Source organism: Schistocerca nitens, chromosome 5, assembly GCF_023898315.1.
Source record: "Schistocerca nitens isolate TAMUIC-IGC-003100 chromosome 5, iqSchNite1.1, whole genome shotgun sequence".
Taxonomy (NCBI): Eukaryota; Metazoa; Arthropoda; class Insecta; order Orthoptera; family Acrididae; genus Schistocerca; species Schistocerca nitens.
The window spans coordinates 438,253,587-438,270,010 of record NC_064618.1 but is presented as its reverse complement, the minus strand read 5'-3'; the positions used below and the strand labels follow the sequence as shown (position 1 = coordinate 438,270,010).

Sequence of the window (16,424 nt, the reverse complement as noted above, 5' to 3'; positions counted from 1 at the left end):
ACGCTCTCGATAAACTTTTATACGGACTATGGAACCAATCCTTTCAAAGTATATTTCTGATTTTTCGGAAAATGGACTAGTTTAGTAGTAAGGCAGGCGTAGTACTTACATTAAAACAGGATACACACCACCTTATGACATACTGCGATCTCTCCCTTTGTGAAAGGAACTGTTACGTATATAGCATAATCCAAAATGCTAAATGGAAAACCTACATCCAGTGCTCACAGTAGTCATCTTTAGTTCTCCAAAGCATAAGCACGTGTGTCATAGTTTATCATTTAAATAGGTAGAAATCTCGTGTTGACCAATAGAAGGAAAAGATGGAAACAAATTTTGGTTGTAACTAGTTTTTCGCTGATACCTTCGGTAACGTAGTCGCTAGGAATTGCCAGGCTCCTGGCATGTTCCACTATCTCAATGGGAAAAGATACGTACGCTCTCAGCCGATTATCTTGGCTTTGTTGGAGTGTTCAACCTTGTATGTTTACAGTCACCGCAAGAAGGAAAAACAAAAACAGGCACAAGACATTAAGCGCTGGGTTCATTCATCGCCAAAGAGTTTCTCGAGCACTTTGAGGAAGTTTTCTGCGAACCACTATGCCTTGTCTCGCGAACTGGCGCGTCCAGCCAAGTGAAATCTCTCTCAGTCACTCGTAAAACAGTGCAGGTCATCTGACTCACCCTCGTACCATATCCGAGGCAACACAAGGTTCCTGCCGTCGTCGCCGTGCGGGTGTTATCAAACGTGAGGAATGAGAAACTCAACGCTACAGCGTACGTTTTACTGTGCCTAGTAGCGATAAGTCTCCCACACTTTCCTTCATACATGAAAATGGAAGACTTTGTTGGGAGCTTCTGCAGGTGTTGGCCCAGAGTCATTCCACATTTTATCATTTAACGATTTCTGACACAAAAGGAACGATACTGATGGCATTTTTTTAGGAAATGTATGTAGGCGGTGTATTATTGGGAGGCTGTTCCTCGATCTTCATAGGTGATTAAATTACTCAAAACCAACTGACTTAGTGGCACTTGGGCACATAAGTTACCTGGCATTCATAGAAAACAACTTGTAGGAATGTATTGAGCCATGGAATCTGTCTGAACGATTTTTTGTAAATTAAAAAATTCGTGTCATCAATCTAGTTTCTTTTTAAAAAGACCCGACTTTCGGAACACGATTTTGTTCAATGACAAGTTATTGTAACTTTTGCCATTTTCTTTGGCCTCTGGAATGGTGGCGGATTCAACATCCATTGTGAGCCATAGTTGTACACTGTCAAACAGATACAATGCAGCTTACAAATATAATTTTCATGTAGATAAAACGAATATTACTCATCTTTTGCAACTAATTTCTATAACTCTTTTCAATCAAATATGTTTCACCAATTGAATTAAGCATTATGAATAGTGTTTGTGTCTTCGTTTCCCGTGTCCAATGGCGCTTGTTTAAGCACTACATGGACACAATCTTCATATATAACTAAAGTCTCTCGCCGTGTTTTCCGTCTGTGTATGATGGATAATCTCAGAAACTAATGTGGGTATTTCCACCAATAGATGACTGATTCCCGAAGAAGGTTTGGGTATATAATTTATTTCCCGCTACGGCGGGCAAGTCTAGCAGCCGTACATTCTCATGTGCTATCCGTGCAAACCCAGGGCAGGTCGTTAGTATATACCACACAATAGCAGAAAGCATAATTATACGCGGCTCAGGAGTTTGGGAAATAAGAAAGAGAAAAAAAAGGTGCGCTGCTAAACTATGAAATGAAAGAATTAAAAAAATGGTAGAAGGGGAGAATGAGAGGTTACTATGATATGGCTAGTTAGAACACATGGATGATAACAGAAGTTCAAAGAAGATATTGAAGGGAACCCAGAGATGAAATGAATACGTTCTCGACAGCTTTAAGGATGGTTGGCAATGTCAAAGAACCTATGGACTCTCAAGGAAACACCAGGAAAACTTAACAGTAACGTTGACTACTGCTCGTTTTCAGCACCTATAATCACTGAAAATGACTCAGAATTGAAATTGCAGTAGTGGATATTGTAATAAGTGTATAACCAATGGCGAATAAGAAATGGTTCAAATGGCTCTGAGCATTATGGGACTTAACATCTGCGGTCATCAGTCCGCTAGAACTCAGAACTACTTAAACCTAACTAACCTAAGGACATCACACACATCCATGCCCGAAGCAGGATTCGAACCTGTGACCGTAGCGGTCGCGCGGTTCCAGACTGGAGCGTCTAGAACCGCTCTTCCACGGCGGCCGGCGCGAATAAGAAGTCATTTAAAAATTCCACGTGACTGTCACCCCACATCAAATACAATTTGTTTACCTAGTGCTTACCCATGAGCCAACAGGCACACAAAACAATATGAGGCGCAAAAACCACTGAAGTTGCCTAATACGGTAACTATAATAAATATTCGGTTGCGAAAGTCGAGCCGGCCGAAGTGGCCGTGCGGTTAAAGGCGCTGCAGTCTGGAACCGCAAGACCGCTACGGTCGCAGGTTCGAATCCTGCCTCGGGCATGGATGTTTGTGATGTCCTTAGGTTAGTTAGGTTTAACTAGTTCTAAGTTCTAGGGGACTAATGACCTCAGCAGTTGAGTCCCATAGTACTCAGAGCCATTTGAACCATTTTTGCGAAAGTCGGATAAAATTCATTCTCATCTACATGCTTAACCTGACTAAAGTAGCTACCGAGGAAGAATGGCTGCAACTATTAACAATACGTACATTTACAAACTCTTATAATTAGAACGTTTAAAAATTCATGGCACATTATGGCTCACCACAGTAGGACAAAATTACTCTCTTGCGTTCAACTTCATGTTTGTAATGCTGTCAAACTAGTTGCCGAATAATGTGAAGTCATACTGCAGTTTCCCAGAGGGCATGTATTCCTTTCGTCAAATATTTGCTATCCTTGAGGACACCACCTACACTAAAGATATTCGTTTTTCTTTGTATCATACAAGATACGCGGTAGTTTCTGGCGGACCGCAAGACCACGTCTGAAATGAACCGTTCGTCCATCCACTGCCGCTGATCTGACCATTTTGATGAAAATTGTTATAGCGCAGGGACACTCTTCGATGTCGAGCAAAATCTGAGCATCAGTACCCTTGTTCCTTAGCAAAGGGAGCTGTCAGAACATTCAGAAGTTCTCAAAGTAATTATACTAGGACGCTTTCCCCCACGGTTGGTCTGAAGAGCAACGTGCATTACCAGACAACGTTTCTTCTGCCAATGTGAGATGTGAGTCATTCAGTCAGTCTACAGATTGCCCATAAGATTCATTTTGAATCTACAGTTTCGTAGGTAAACTCTGCAACTCACAATATAGAGCGAGCAGAAGGTACAGTGCTGAAATATTATCGATTTTCTTTCCTTATGTACTCGTGTATTGAGCGAGGGAAAAAATGACAGCCTAATATGGCTTTGCCCGTGCCATAATCTTTCACATCTGTCGTGATCGCTACGACGAGATAGACAATGGTCGGAGTCGTCTTCAAATATAAGTTCTCTGGATTTACCCAACAAGGTTTCGGGAGAACTACGTCTTATTTCTTCCAAGGATTCCAATTTTAGGTCCACGCATTTCTGTCACATATCTGTGTAGGCCAGGGGTGGGCAATTGTTTTGGCATAGGACAGGATAGCAAATTGAATTAAAACTCAAATTTCTTAACGCCCTGAAATCGCCTTGTGAACTAGTCCTGCAAACAGTGCAAATGATCCCTAATCTTAGCAGAAACATTTCCAGGCACTTTCTGTTTTCCTAATAAAGGGAAATAACAAAAGCTGCTTTCAACTGCTTGCTTTGCAAATACACCTAGATTTTCTTTGAATGATTTTACATGCGTCCACACTTCACGTGCAAACAAGCGCTTTACCTCAATGTAACACTCATTTCATTCAATTTTTCAAATATACCAGCTGCAAACGTCATCTCATATCTCCACTCATCACATCCAATTTTTGTAATAAAATCTTAAGCTATCTCCTTCGTGTCCAGAAACAAGAGGATTTAATTCTGTAATGCCCATACTCTTTTTTAACACTTTGCTCAGACTCAGCCATCTCACACTGTTGTGCTGAACTGCGGCTTCATACTCTGCCCCTACAGCCTCCAGTAAAGTTTTTACGCTCGATGATGGAGCCCTTGCTCTGTGTTCACATTACCATCAACAGGTTATACCTCATGCTTAAAGTATAGTGCAGCTTTACACAGGCTCTTCTGATGCAAATTCCTATCAAAAAACATCAATGTCTAAGCCTTGTGCTGGTAACTTGCTTTTTAAAAGCTTTACTGTATCTACATTTTTTCTCACTGGAAGCTCTGACCACACCTGTTTTAATGCTTACCATTTTGTTGCAGTACAAGCCACTTTTCTCCACACAATTCACAGCACACTAAATCAAGTCCTAACCAGCGATTATATCTTTACTGATTATAGGTCCAGCAATTCCTCTGTGAAGACAAAATGGGTAAAGGTGAGTAATTCTGCAGTGTCTTCGTTGTCTGTGCTCTCATCCACTGCAAGGAAAAACCAAACAATCTTTGCTCGCAGTCCTCTCAGCTGTTCTGCGGGTTCGTCACTAAGCATGCCAGTGCGCCGTACTGTAGTCCTACTTGACAATGAAATGCTCTCAAATTGCTTGTAACCTCAAGACACAATATGGTTGCACACTCTATCTTATGCTGCTTCATAAACTTGCCATTCGAAAAAGGCTTGTTGCGTTCAGAAAGCGTCGATGCGCTCTAAATAACATCGCTTCAGATTGTACTCGTTAAACGCTGCTATGGTTTCATGACACTATAAATACACACGACATTCATCACTGATTTTACTTTTTTTAATGGTTTATGGTTCCAATGAACTTGGAAATTTATACATTTACTGTTGCACAGACAAAATGTAAATAAACCAGATCAACCGAAAGAACATTGCCCGTCGTACAATTCGCGCGAACAAAGTTGACACCCAGCGCGATGGCTGATTGAAGCGACTGTAAATCGGATATTACTTTATGGACGTTCCCGTCAGTCGCCCATCAGTGCGCAATAGTAGCAACATTGTGTACCATGACTGTGCGCAATAAAAACAAGAATTACACAGCTATGGTGGAGTTGTAGTGCTCGCCAATTACCTTCAGACGGCATCTGAACTCCCGCTGGTCAACTCTGCTATAGCGACAAGGGAGAACTTGGCGAACTGGTGCAGATTCCCTGACGGACGGGTCCTGTTCAAGAAGTATTCGAATAATTCCATCTAATTGTGAATTATGCAGAAACGCGTGAGCTTCACGATCACAGTCCTACACAGCGTTCTGCGCTTCCGTCGTCGGTCCGCTCAACCAACGGGGCATCCCTCACGTCTCAGAAATGCCGACAGATGTCTGCGTCTCAGTCTATTCAGGCAGAAGCAACAGCTGCCATGCTTCGCTAATCCAGTCCAAAGCCACTGCCTTCACTGATCCCTGTATGTTGCATCCAGTCGCCGACCGAAATTTACTTCCTTCACAGCTTCCACACTATTTCAGACCAGTAAATGAGATACACTCGTTCGTTATGCCTTCGCGTATTTCATTACTTACGTTTAACAGCAGTAAAATATTACGCCCGATGTAAAATCTTTATGTCTAAAAGCTCACTTTGCCATTTGTCGTCCACATTTTCTATTTGTGGAGCTCGAGGGTCCTCGGAATGTATTCGATATATTTTTCTCCATTTTGTAGACATTTGACCAATGCTTTCTGCTGGTAATATCAACCATCTTTCTCCGTCCTACTTCTTTCCGAACGAGAAGTCGCCTATTTGTGCACAACTTTTACGATTAGCGCTCATCTTTCCTTCGTTTCCTCAGTAACTGAGTCAAATTAGAATAATAGCAGTGTACACTTTACATTAAAATTGAAACACAACTGTAGTTTAAACTGCTTTCTGGAAAAATATTGAAAGGACAGAAGAGAAATTTCTGAAATGAATAAAAATCGAAGAGAACGCCTACGGATAGCACAGGAGACTGCTTGCCTGATGCAACTCAGAGGAGATTTATAACCGCTGTTAAATGTAATTGAGTACCTAACTAGTTCAACTTTCATGCTAAGGTATCAGCAATGACAAAGTCGAGAGTAACAATAACCTTCCCACTAGCACAGGACACTATGAAGAATACGATGCAGCAATATTGAAAAAGCTACACAACTCGAGAATAAGATTAAAACAAGACAGCCGAATACAAAGCGCTTGAGCAGCAGATTTTCACAGACAAGGGGGTATACTTGGAGAAAACGAAAATAAATGTGTCCTGAGATAATATCTCAGCCTAATGAAGTCGTTCAACAGGAGGGGGGTTTAAATACAGTAAGTAACTACATACTGACGACCTATTAAAACAGAATAAACTGGGACGGAAGAAAGGACAACATGGGACACGAACTACCCCATACTGCTCTTGTTAATCTGGCAGTGGAGTCAACTGCGTAGGAAACAAAAGATGTACGGGACGATAAAAACCGTTATTACAACACTGCACATTACTGCGATTACACAGAGTGATATGTACGAAGAGCTGAAAACATGTTAACGGTGAAAGAAATGTAGGCTATTACCGAACAACGTGTAATGCCTAACAATAAACACATACATATAAATTGAAGAGCCGCTCGGCGTCTCTGTCTGTACGTGAAGGTCAACCTGAAGAACTACAGGAGGAGTTTTGATATGGTTTTCATTAATACTGACTGATTCACGAGAAAGGTCCGGGTGAACAATTCGTGACAGCTACGCCAGACAAAGCGTCCGGCCGTACATACTTGGTGCGATCCGTGTGGAGCCGGGGCGTGGCGCTACGGAAAATCGAGTACAGCAAGTGACAGTCAGCCTTCCCTAAAGAAGCGTTTTATGCCCTCTGCCGTTACTCACCTGTATAAACGATTTAGGAGAATTCTAGGCAGTCGTCTTAGGCTGTTTGCTGGTGATGCTGTCACTTACCGGCTAGTAAAGTTATCAGAAGATTAAAAGCAATTGCAAAATTGCACGACATATGAACTGAGCGAAAAGTCTCGCATTAAGGAAATGTGTGAGGTCACCCACCTGAGTACATAAAGAAATCCCGTAAATTTCAATTACACAATAAATCACACAAATTTAAAGGTTGTAATTTCGATTAAATAACTAGGAATTGTAATAACGAGCATAAGTTGAAACGATCACATAGCTAATGTTGTGGGTAAGGCAAATCAAAGACTACGTTTTATTGGCAAAACACTTAGATGAGGCAACAGGACTACTAAAGTAACAGTCTACACTACGCTTGTTCGGAGTATTGCTGTGCTGTATAGGATGCTTACCAGATATGTTTGACGTAGGACAAAAAAGAATTCAAAGAACGGCAGCTCGTTTTGTACTATCGCGAAGTAGGGGATAGTGTGCCATCGATACTGTAACCGAGTTGGGATGGCAATAATTGATGCAAAGGCGTCTTTCGTTGCGGTGAGATCTTTTCACGAAATTTCGATCACTGACTTCCTGTTCATGAAATTTCAGTCACCAACTTGCTCATCTGAATATGAAATCATTTTTACTATCACGAACCTATATAGGGAAAAGTGATCATCACAATGAAACAAGAGAGATCAGATATCGTACAGAAATATATAAGTGTTCATTTTTCCCACGTGCTATTAAGAGAGTGAAGCGGTAGAGAAATAGTCTGAAGGTGGTTCGAAGAACCCCCTGCCAGGGCTTAAGTGTGAACTACAATGTAGTCATGTAAATAAATAAATACTATAAAATAATAATAATGGAAAGAAACGCTTCGTTAATACCAGTTCAAACTCTTATTCGCTTGTAATACTGAAGTATCCCAACGAGACGAATGCGCCGTTCTCCCAGATACCACATTATAGCAGAACGATATCAAACTGAATTTCGGCTACTGAAGTTATGCTTGGTACACAATCAGATACTAGAAGGTAGCAACATTTTTTCCCCAGAAACCACAGTCTAACTTACCAGCACAAAGTGACAAGAACCAGTAGACAAATGTATAAAGAAAGGGCGGAATCTATTCTTTCTGAGCGTAAGGCCATCGTATCGTCGATGAGTTAGAATGCCGTTTGGCGAACTAAACTTGACAGCGCTTGTGGCGCTGTATTCGCATTACATGCCTCGTACTGTAATAGATATTGGAGAATGCACTGCATGATATTGTACAAAACATCCTTACGCAAATGCAAAAACATATTTCCAACAGTCACTCGTGACAGTTTGCATTCAGTACTTTCTTTCAGTAGCGGTATAGCTTAATTGAAAATCACCTTCGCTTTAAGAAGAAGAAGAAAAGAAGGGACGCTCCTGTATTTTTCCTTAGGGTACACAGGATAATTCTTCCTATGCAAATGAACGGGCATCAACACTTACATTTCAACCTATATGGAGCTGAATGACAGCTTCCGAGAAGATATTCTCATAAAAATGCACAAAACTAAATCTGTTGGCTGTAAGGAAAAATCTCACCCCTTAAAATCGAGAAAATTTACTTTCTTCACGTAACTAGCTTAGTTTTGGCCTTCTGAAGTTACCATCTGATTTGTGGACTCATGGCCATCTGGCAGCATCGTCCAACTCCCCTCAGCTCAGGTAATGTTGACATAAATTATGTATTTAACTTCGTCTTTTGCCAAAACGCAACACGAAATGATTGTATGGTTAAGTTATTGTTGAAAACTACCTCCAATTTTTTTTAATTTTTTACCAGGCTACAAGTTTTTCCAAAGATACGTAGCTTCTCATGACGTGGCTACAGAAGTGAACACTGGAAGAATTACTGGTTCTGGAAACGGACATCTTAGGCCTCAACAGCCCCAACTACAGTCAGTCCAGTACTCCCTGTGATCGGTACAATCGGCTTCAAAACCGAATGACGCACACAGTGCAGTGAAAGAGGCAGTCTGCCAATACGAGAAAGTTTTTTTTATAAAGAATATCAAGCTCTTTAATACAGCTGGAGCGAACGAACTGATAGCCGCTCGAGGCGAACACTCAACAACCTCTTTAGTCCTGTAGTCACAATTAAAGGCTGCCATATGCAGTCAAAGAATGTCAAACTTTACTATATTTGGCAAACATCTGACCCTGTATTGTGTTGTTTGATGTATTTGTACAGCATAAATAGTGCCTGAACTGTTTGCGAGAAGTTTTGACTGACGGAAAGTTTGACAAGATGGCGGACTTCGATTATGTCGATGCCTCGCCGGATATGTTTAGTGAAAATTAGTTTTATTACAACTTATCTCACTGTAACGCGAGTTTCCACAACTACGGAAACTACAATCAAGGATAAAAACAAAACAGCACTAGCAATTACCAAAATGGTAGTGGTATCACATCTTTTCCAACCATAAATTACGAAGGATGAGATTAACAAGAAAAATCAATCCTCTACGCCTAACAAACAAGTGGGAGTGTAAAGCAATTAAAAAAAAATACGGAAGTTCTCCGTACTTCCATGGACGATATGGACTGTATGTTTCCATGTCGTGGTATTTCAATGAACTGTCGTTAGAGGACTGAGTAGAAGAGATTTTCTCATTCTTTTCTTCATTTTTGGTGTGACGGCGAAGTAAGTCTAAACAAATCATTAAAAATTTCACTACCCATTTGCAGAACGTTGATGTTATCACCACGTACTGAGTCAAATACGTTCTTTAATAGTTTATCATGTGTATATTCATATCTCATTTAAAACCATTTCCTGGAGCAGCGTTTTGTTAACTACTTATTTAAAAACAGTACCACAGTCAGTGTTAGAAATAGTTTATCAGCACTCGTAGCCGTTTTGCACTAGTGTCAAAATACACCATACACGGTAAGCATGTGCTTCAAAAATAAGGTTAAACTGACAAACTTTGTACCTGCACAGGCTTGTTCGAAAAATCCGCGGCTAGACAAGGGTGAAATTGACAAACAATTTTTCTCGTTAACGGGGGCCTTAAGGACGATATACATACACAAGGGTACGAAGAACTACGCGAAACTACCACAATAATCGTGAGTTGTGAAGTACCAGAAAGTAATTTTATCCGACGCCCGACTACTGCAAAGCGAAATACTTGCCGCTCCTGCCGGGGTATGTGCTGCCAATAAAGCCGATACCATAGCTGTTATGACGTAGTGACTATTTTTATTGCCTTTGTCTACACCAAGCTCTTCAGCTGTTAGTAAAAACCAAATCACATTTTTCTCCGTCGTCTCTGCTATAAGAAAGTAAATAAAGCAATTGTATTAAGCTCAAACGAAATAGTGAAAAACTAATGCATTGTTCGAAAAGTGAAGAACAACATACTGCAACCGACAACAAATAGTTAGCTACATGTAGATGAGAAAATTCCGTATGCTGGGCGTCGGGAGAATTCTTTAAAGGGATTTCCCATACAGAATGCTGAAATACCGAAGCTACGAATAATTTGTAGAACAGTACATGAAACAAATGGGATGTACAGAAAGGAGGTGAGCACATAACGGAAGGCGGAAGATTTGTGTGCAAAGCAGGAAGTGCTGCCACTGTTTGTACTGCGCACGATGTACCACATCGCCTATTAAATCGCCGTAAGTAACGACATAAATCACGCGACCACCCGCTGTGGAGCGATTTCTGTCGACTTCTAACTCAAAACTACAGAGTCTCCCGTCGAATGTCAGCTGCCGGTATCCTGACGCACTCGCGTTCAATTTTAGAACCGTCGAAACTCATTCTATCGCCATCGTTCGCTATGCAAACATTTCTTATTTATTCGACTGTTAAACATCATGTATTTTCCATGAGGTCTGTTCGTTTATGTATGCTATCCTAGGAGCCGTATTATGATTTGTAACAGTCTAGGGAGATAACAAATGAAAAGTTTTCGTAGCAATTTGACTTGCGATAAATATTCGTTAGCTGTGAGCTTCCGGCTACTGAAAATGTGTCCTAACTTTTTTTTTTTGGCGGAAGGAGCTGCTTTATCAATCATCGACAAGCGACTGACTTTTTCTTTTGGGGAAAAAACTCATTTCAAAATAGCCAAGAGCTTCTCAGTGTAAGTGGAGAACACTCCGAGCACAAACTTGATTACGGTAGGAAAAGGAAGATCGATTCTGTACACTTTCGTATTACTGCCTGTAAATGTATTTTAGTTCTTAGCAGTGGTGCAGGATGGCTTTTATTTCATTTTATTTGAAGTCACAGTGAGAACGCTGCCTTATAGGCTGTTGTAAACAATTTTATGATTCCTGACAACGATCACGTGATCGAAACTAATAGTGAACATTAAAAATTACTTCATTTGCTACTCTTGGCGGGTTTAAAATATGATTTCTTTTCTTCAAATACTTAACGAACTGTGGGACACAACTTGCAGAAAATATTTTCTCATTGGTTATTGACACTGAACCTCTCTTACTCTTAGTTATGCAAGTGATGTTGGTTAATAATATCAGTCCTAACTATAAAATACTATGGAGTCTATATCTGAGGCCAATTTTTCTACCCGACTCAGTTTTAAAAGGCTCTGCCTCTTTTCTTTTTACCATGGGACGCTTAAGTCGGATAAAGCAGCAAGACGAACGGAAATCGTCCGTCACCCACGAAATATTATTAGTTAACTGCACTGTAAGCAATCATGTTTTTGGCAAGGCAGCATATTGTTTATATCAACATTAAGAATGACTGATAGTTTTGATGTAGTACGGGGAAGTGAGTGAAGGAGAGCGTTCAATAATAACTATTCCAAGCCTCTAGAAGCGATTTTGAAAATGAGTAAACACTTATCTGCGATGAAGCCAGGCGTTCCTGGGCTCTTCATTAATTGGCTGTGCGCCACCTTTGTCTGTGCACGAGGGACCTGGTGTCATCCACGGCTCGGCGAAGCAGCCCACTAATTCCAACTGACGTGGTATTTCAGCCGAAAAAACTTCCTCGGGCCGAATCCGAACTAGAGGCGGTTTACACATACTGGGAAGATCCTGATCGTGCAAACACGAAGCCACGGCTGTTGCCGATGTATGACTGCCTAAAGACTGCTGCTCTTCGAAATGACGGGTGAATTGCCAAAGAAATGTTTTATTTCTGGTGACGAACATCCACGATATAGTCGTCGTATTTATAGGCGGGGTGAAACTTAACGGTGCTGCCTGCGACGCATAGCTAGTGTTATTAGGACGCCCGCCTGTGCACACATTTCTGTCCCAAATTCACTAGCACTGCATGCAGGAGTTATTCAGTCCCCTCACGTCTTGCCTCCCACGCCGCTCCTTCGACAAAACAATGCTAGCCCACACAAAGCTAATTTCTTCGAGGAACGCCTCCACAAGTGAGCTCTTTCCCAACCCCCCCCCCCCTCCGTCCCACACATACTTGGAACTAAGTCTTATGCTACGGCGCTACAACTGCCAAATTATACTACGTCTATCGGAACGTACACAGTTGCCAAGGAATACCCAGAAAATATGCGAGGTACATTACTATAGACTGGATCCGTTGACGATCCACCACTGAACCGTATTTCTCAATAACACTTTTTGATATTTTTAACATATCGTTTTTCAGCCTGATTTAAAGTTATACGAACTCTTTTTCGTCACAGGATGGTTTTATGTTCTCTTACAGGCACTTAAACAATTCCTAGCACACTAAGTGATATCTCACGGTAGAAACATCTTTCCCGACGTTAAAAAAATTTATGTTTCATGTTTTGGTATTAAACCTCAGCCTGTCTACCGCCCACGTATCGTGTTTCTGTTAACAGGTAACAACAAGTGAACACCATACTGCATGTACATACATTTGCAGTAAAATGATAACAGCAACTATCTTTAAATGATAGGAGAATCAGAAGCGCAGCTGTTATAGCTAATTTATTATTGCTCGAAGCAACAAATCTGTGCAGATTTAGTTAAGAATATTTCCCACGGAATTCTTCGATTATGTCATCAAAATTAAATACATACCAAGTATAAAAAAGCCAAATACGCAGCGATTTACGCCCACATAACGGATTATCTGAGGCTTAGGTTTCGAAACTAAGGCCTGTATTGCACTGTCAATTTTCTTTGACCAAATCTTTGACAATGTACTAGGGAAGCTTCTATTTCTTTTCTTTGATCAAAGATCTTCGTCCAAAGTTTCAGTGTTATTATTAGCATTTGTCCATCGCCATTTGATTCAAAGTTAGAGCTTTGGACTAACTTAGATCAAAGTTCGCCTTTTATGTATTTGACTTGCTTCAGTTGCTTCTAACATGTAAAATGACTTCAAAATTTACTTGGTGTGTGGCTACCACCTTATGGATAATTCCAAAGTCAAAGAATACGTCATTCTTCGTAACGTCAAACACATTGATTATAAAGACAACAATAAGCGGTTAGACTGACAAAGAAGTAGCTGCAGCCATCTCCTGTATTCATAGTGGTTGCACTGTGCGTGATGTAAGGAAGAAATAAACTGGGTTAAGATGTCTGTGTTGGTGAGGGAGTAACAGTGTTGTCAATAAAGTGTACACATGTGAAACATGTGTATGTTACTCTTAATGATGTAACCTAAAATTCAAGAATTCCTCCTTTAGTGGTTCTTTTACTGGTTCACATCTTTGTGGAACAACTCGTGAAATGGTACATAGCCGAATCGAGTACTATATTGCAAGTTCGATTTTTTGTTTGCAGAGTGAGGTCTGCTTTCACAATGACAAACTGGAATGTTTGTTCATCCATTCTCAAATAATTTCCGTAGCTCTGTACATATTTGGACTGTAGTTCACGAAGCAAAGCTGCAGAGACGATTAACTATTCAGCGTCCATTCTCGGACAACTATGACGAAAAATATTACGCTCGTGTAATGCGCCAGTTAAATAGTTTGAGCAAAAACGTGAGAAAACTTTTAAAAATATCTTTGATCTTAAGAAGGTGTGTAATACGGGCCGAAACTGCTTTGGACGTTAAACTGTTTATAGTATTCCAGACAACTGAACACCATATTATAACATCTGCTTCTGGTATGATGTGCAGTCTTTCTTTCCACCTGAGATGGCGACTAAATGTTGTACCTGAAAATTATCTATTTTAGCGTCAAACAATGTTCATTTTCTTAAACTACAAACCGTACTAAATTTTTGAAAATTTGTTGATGAGTTATCAGTTTACAGTTCATAATACATGTTTACATGACAGTTCATACACTTATGACGTATTTTAAAATTTGAGAGAATCGTTGGCGTGTACATCGCAAGTATTCTGTTAAAAAGAGTTTGTAACTCGCAGTACGTCGAAGACGCATCTGCTCGCTAGTCCTTGGGGGCCAAAATGTATTACTTTGACATTTCACATGTATAAAATTTTTATACATTATAAACTAAACTGTGTTTTACAGTTTTGCCTCTAAGGCATCTTGCGCTAATTTTTTTTTTTTTTTCCGTCGTGAGTATTCTCCCCACAGTCGTTTGGAAACGATTTACAATCACACTGTCAAAGACCAGCGAAGGAGTAAGTATCACCACGCCAGTTGGTAGTTATCTAAAAATTAGAATCAGAAATAGTTCACTTTTTTCCCCACATACGGCAAAATTGTAGTGCAAAGTCTCATTTGGAAACTGCCGCGTGCCTCACACAAAATTATTCTGCAACAACGACAAACGGTCAACACCGCAGATGCACTACTTCTTACTTTCGCATCAAGTTTTCGATTAAGCAGCGTGCAAGCCCGTAGGGAAATAGTGAGATACTGACAGCGTCGACAGCTTTCAACACTGGCCGCAGTCACTCGTTCGGCGACACCAGCCAACAAGGTGTCGGGCGGTGGCCGGGCAGTACATATAACCGCGGGCTATGCTGGAGGTCAACGCTTGTCCACTCGGACCTCCAGCTGAACAAGCCTCGCGCGCGAGGTAATTACATAAAGGCAGGCAGCAGCCGCCACGCCGGATTACGTGTCACCTGGCCACGGGTGGGCGCACACTGTGTTCTCAGGAGGACGCGCGGGCGTCAAATGGGAGAGGCCGAGCTGACGTCGCCACCCAGCGGACGGCCGACGCCGCGCACTGCGCGGGCGGGGACAGGTGTAGCGACCCACGCACCTGCTGCGGCGCAAACCGCTTTTCCGCCGCGACCACTTCTGGAGAGGTACATCTCAGTCGCGACGCGTCAGGAATCTATCGGCGGCGAATGTCCAACTGTCAAATACTCTTGAATAAAACAAGAAAAACACGCAGGTAAATTCGGCAGATAGCGAAAGTCTGTAAAATATTTCGTACCAACACAAGTAAATTTCGTACCGAGTGTCGGTATTATGGCATCTGACTTTCACGACAGGAGCAGTGTTCGAATGTCACACGTTTGAACAAGCTGCACCACATCGGAAGGGTGTGCCACACGAAATAAAAAGCTGGTGTATCTCCAGTGTTACTGACACGGCGTAAAATAAGAAAGGCGTACTGTTAGACGAATGAATGACATCGAGCGACGCGGTGGCACACTATGCACACATACACTTTAAATACTAAGAGCGCAGATTGCGGGGGGGGCACGTTGTGCAGACGCACCTGCTGCAAATCGACGCACGGGACGAGTGCGCACCTGCTGGAGGCGCCGGATGGTCGGTCGGCGGTGTCCCTCTGCTACATGGAGTCACGCTAGTCAGTGGTCGCGCCCCGCGTCGCGTAAGATCGGGCCGCAGCGCTGGGATCCGTGCACCTCCCACTCCACTCCGCACACCCTTAGCGATCGGCGGCCGCCGCTCGACTGAGCCGCCGGATGCCGCCCGAGCTGCGCGGCGCGGCGCCCCCGCCCGATTCCCTCCGACGACCGGCGGAGGCGGCCGAGGGGACCGGCGGCGTCTCCCGCTGTCCCAGACGCAGCCCGAGGGCAGTGCGACCGGCGCGGCCGCCGCGACTCCAGGTCGTGCGTGCTGGTGCTGTCGGCACTGCCAAATCCCCGGGCACTGGCTCCCGTAACGGTCTCCTCTCTACGTTACACCTGCCCGCACCGTCTGAACATGAGACTACTGAAAACAATCTGCTCGTATTCGGAAGGAGTCTCGTTCCAATCCCTCTGCTGATATTACGATGTACACTTGTATTTGTGAAAACTGCAACACCAAGGAGGCGTGTGATTACAGTGGAATTTATTCCATATATTAGGGACATGACAATACACAAATGATCAGAATAACACAACTGTTCGTGCTCTTTGGCCGTAAGAATTAAGTACGTTGTGAAGCTGCCACTGGCTACGATCAATGCCTCCAGAGGTCATCGCATGGAACCAAAGAGAATCTACTCCTGGGCAACACGCTGCCACGCGTTTGTAGGCGCAGCCAGAAAGTATCTACAGTGGTTACAGAAGGCTCGGAACTAACCAGTTGCT

General features: G+C 42.2%; 1 protein-coding gene across 1 annotated transcript in view; it reads right to left on the bottom strand.

Moving 5' to 3' along the window:
* LOC126260510 (zinc finger protein GLI4) overlaps positions 1-15,781 on the bottom strand; it is a 271,568-nt gene extending 255,787 nt beyond the window's left edge. The window contains exon 1 of the mRNA XM_049957841.1: positions 15,602-15,781. The gene's annotated coding sequence lies outside the window, so the exon portion shown is untranslated. The remainder of the gene's footprint in view (positions 1-15,601) is intronic.
* Positions 15,782-16,424: the final 643 nt, after the last annotated feature.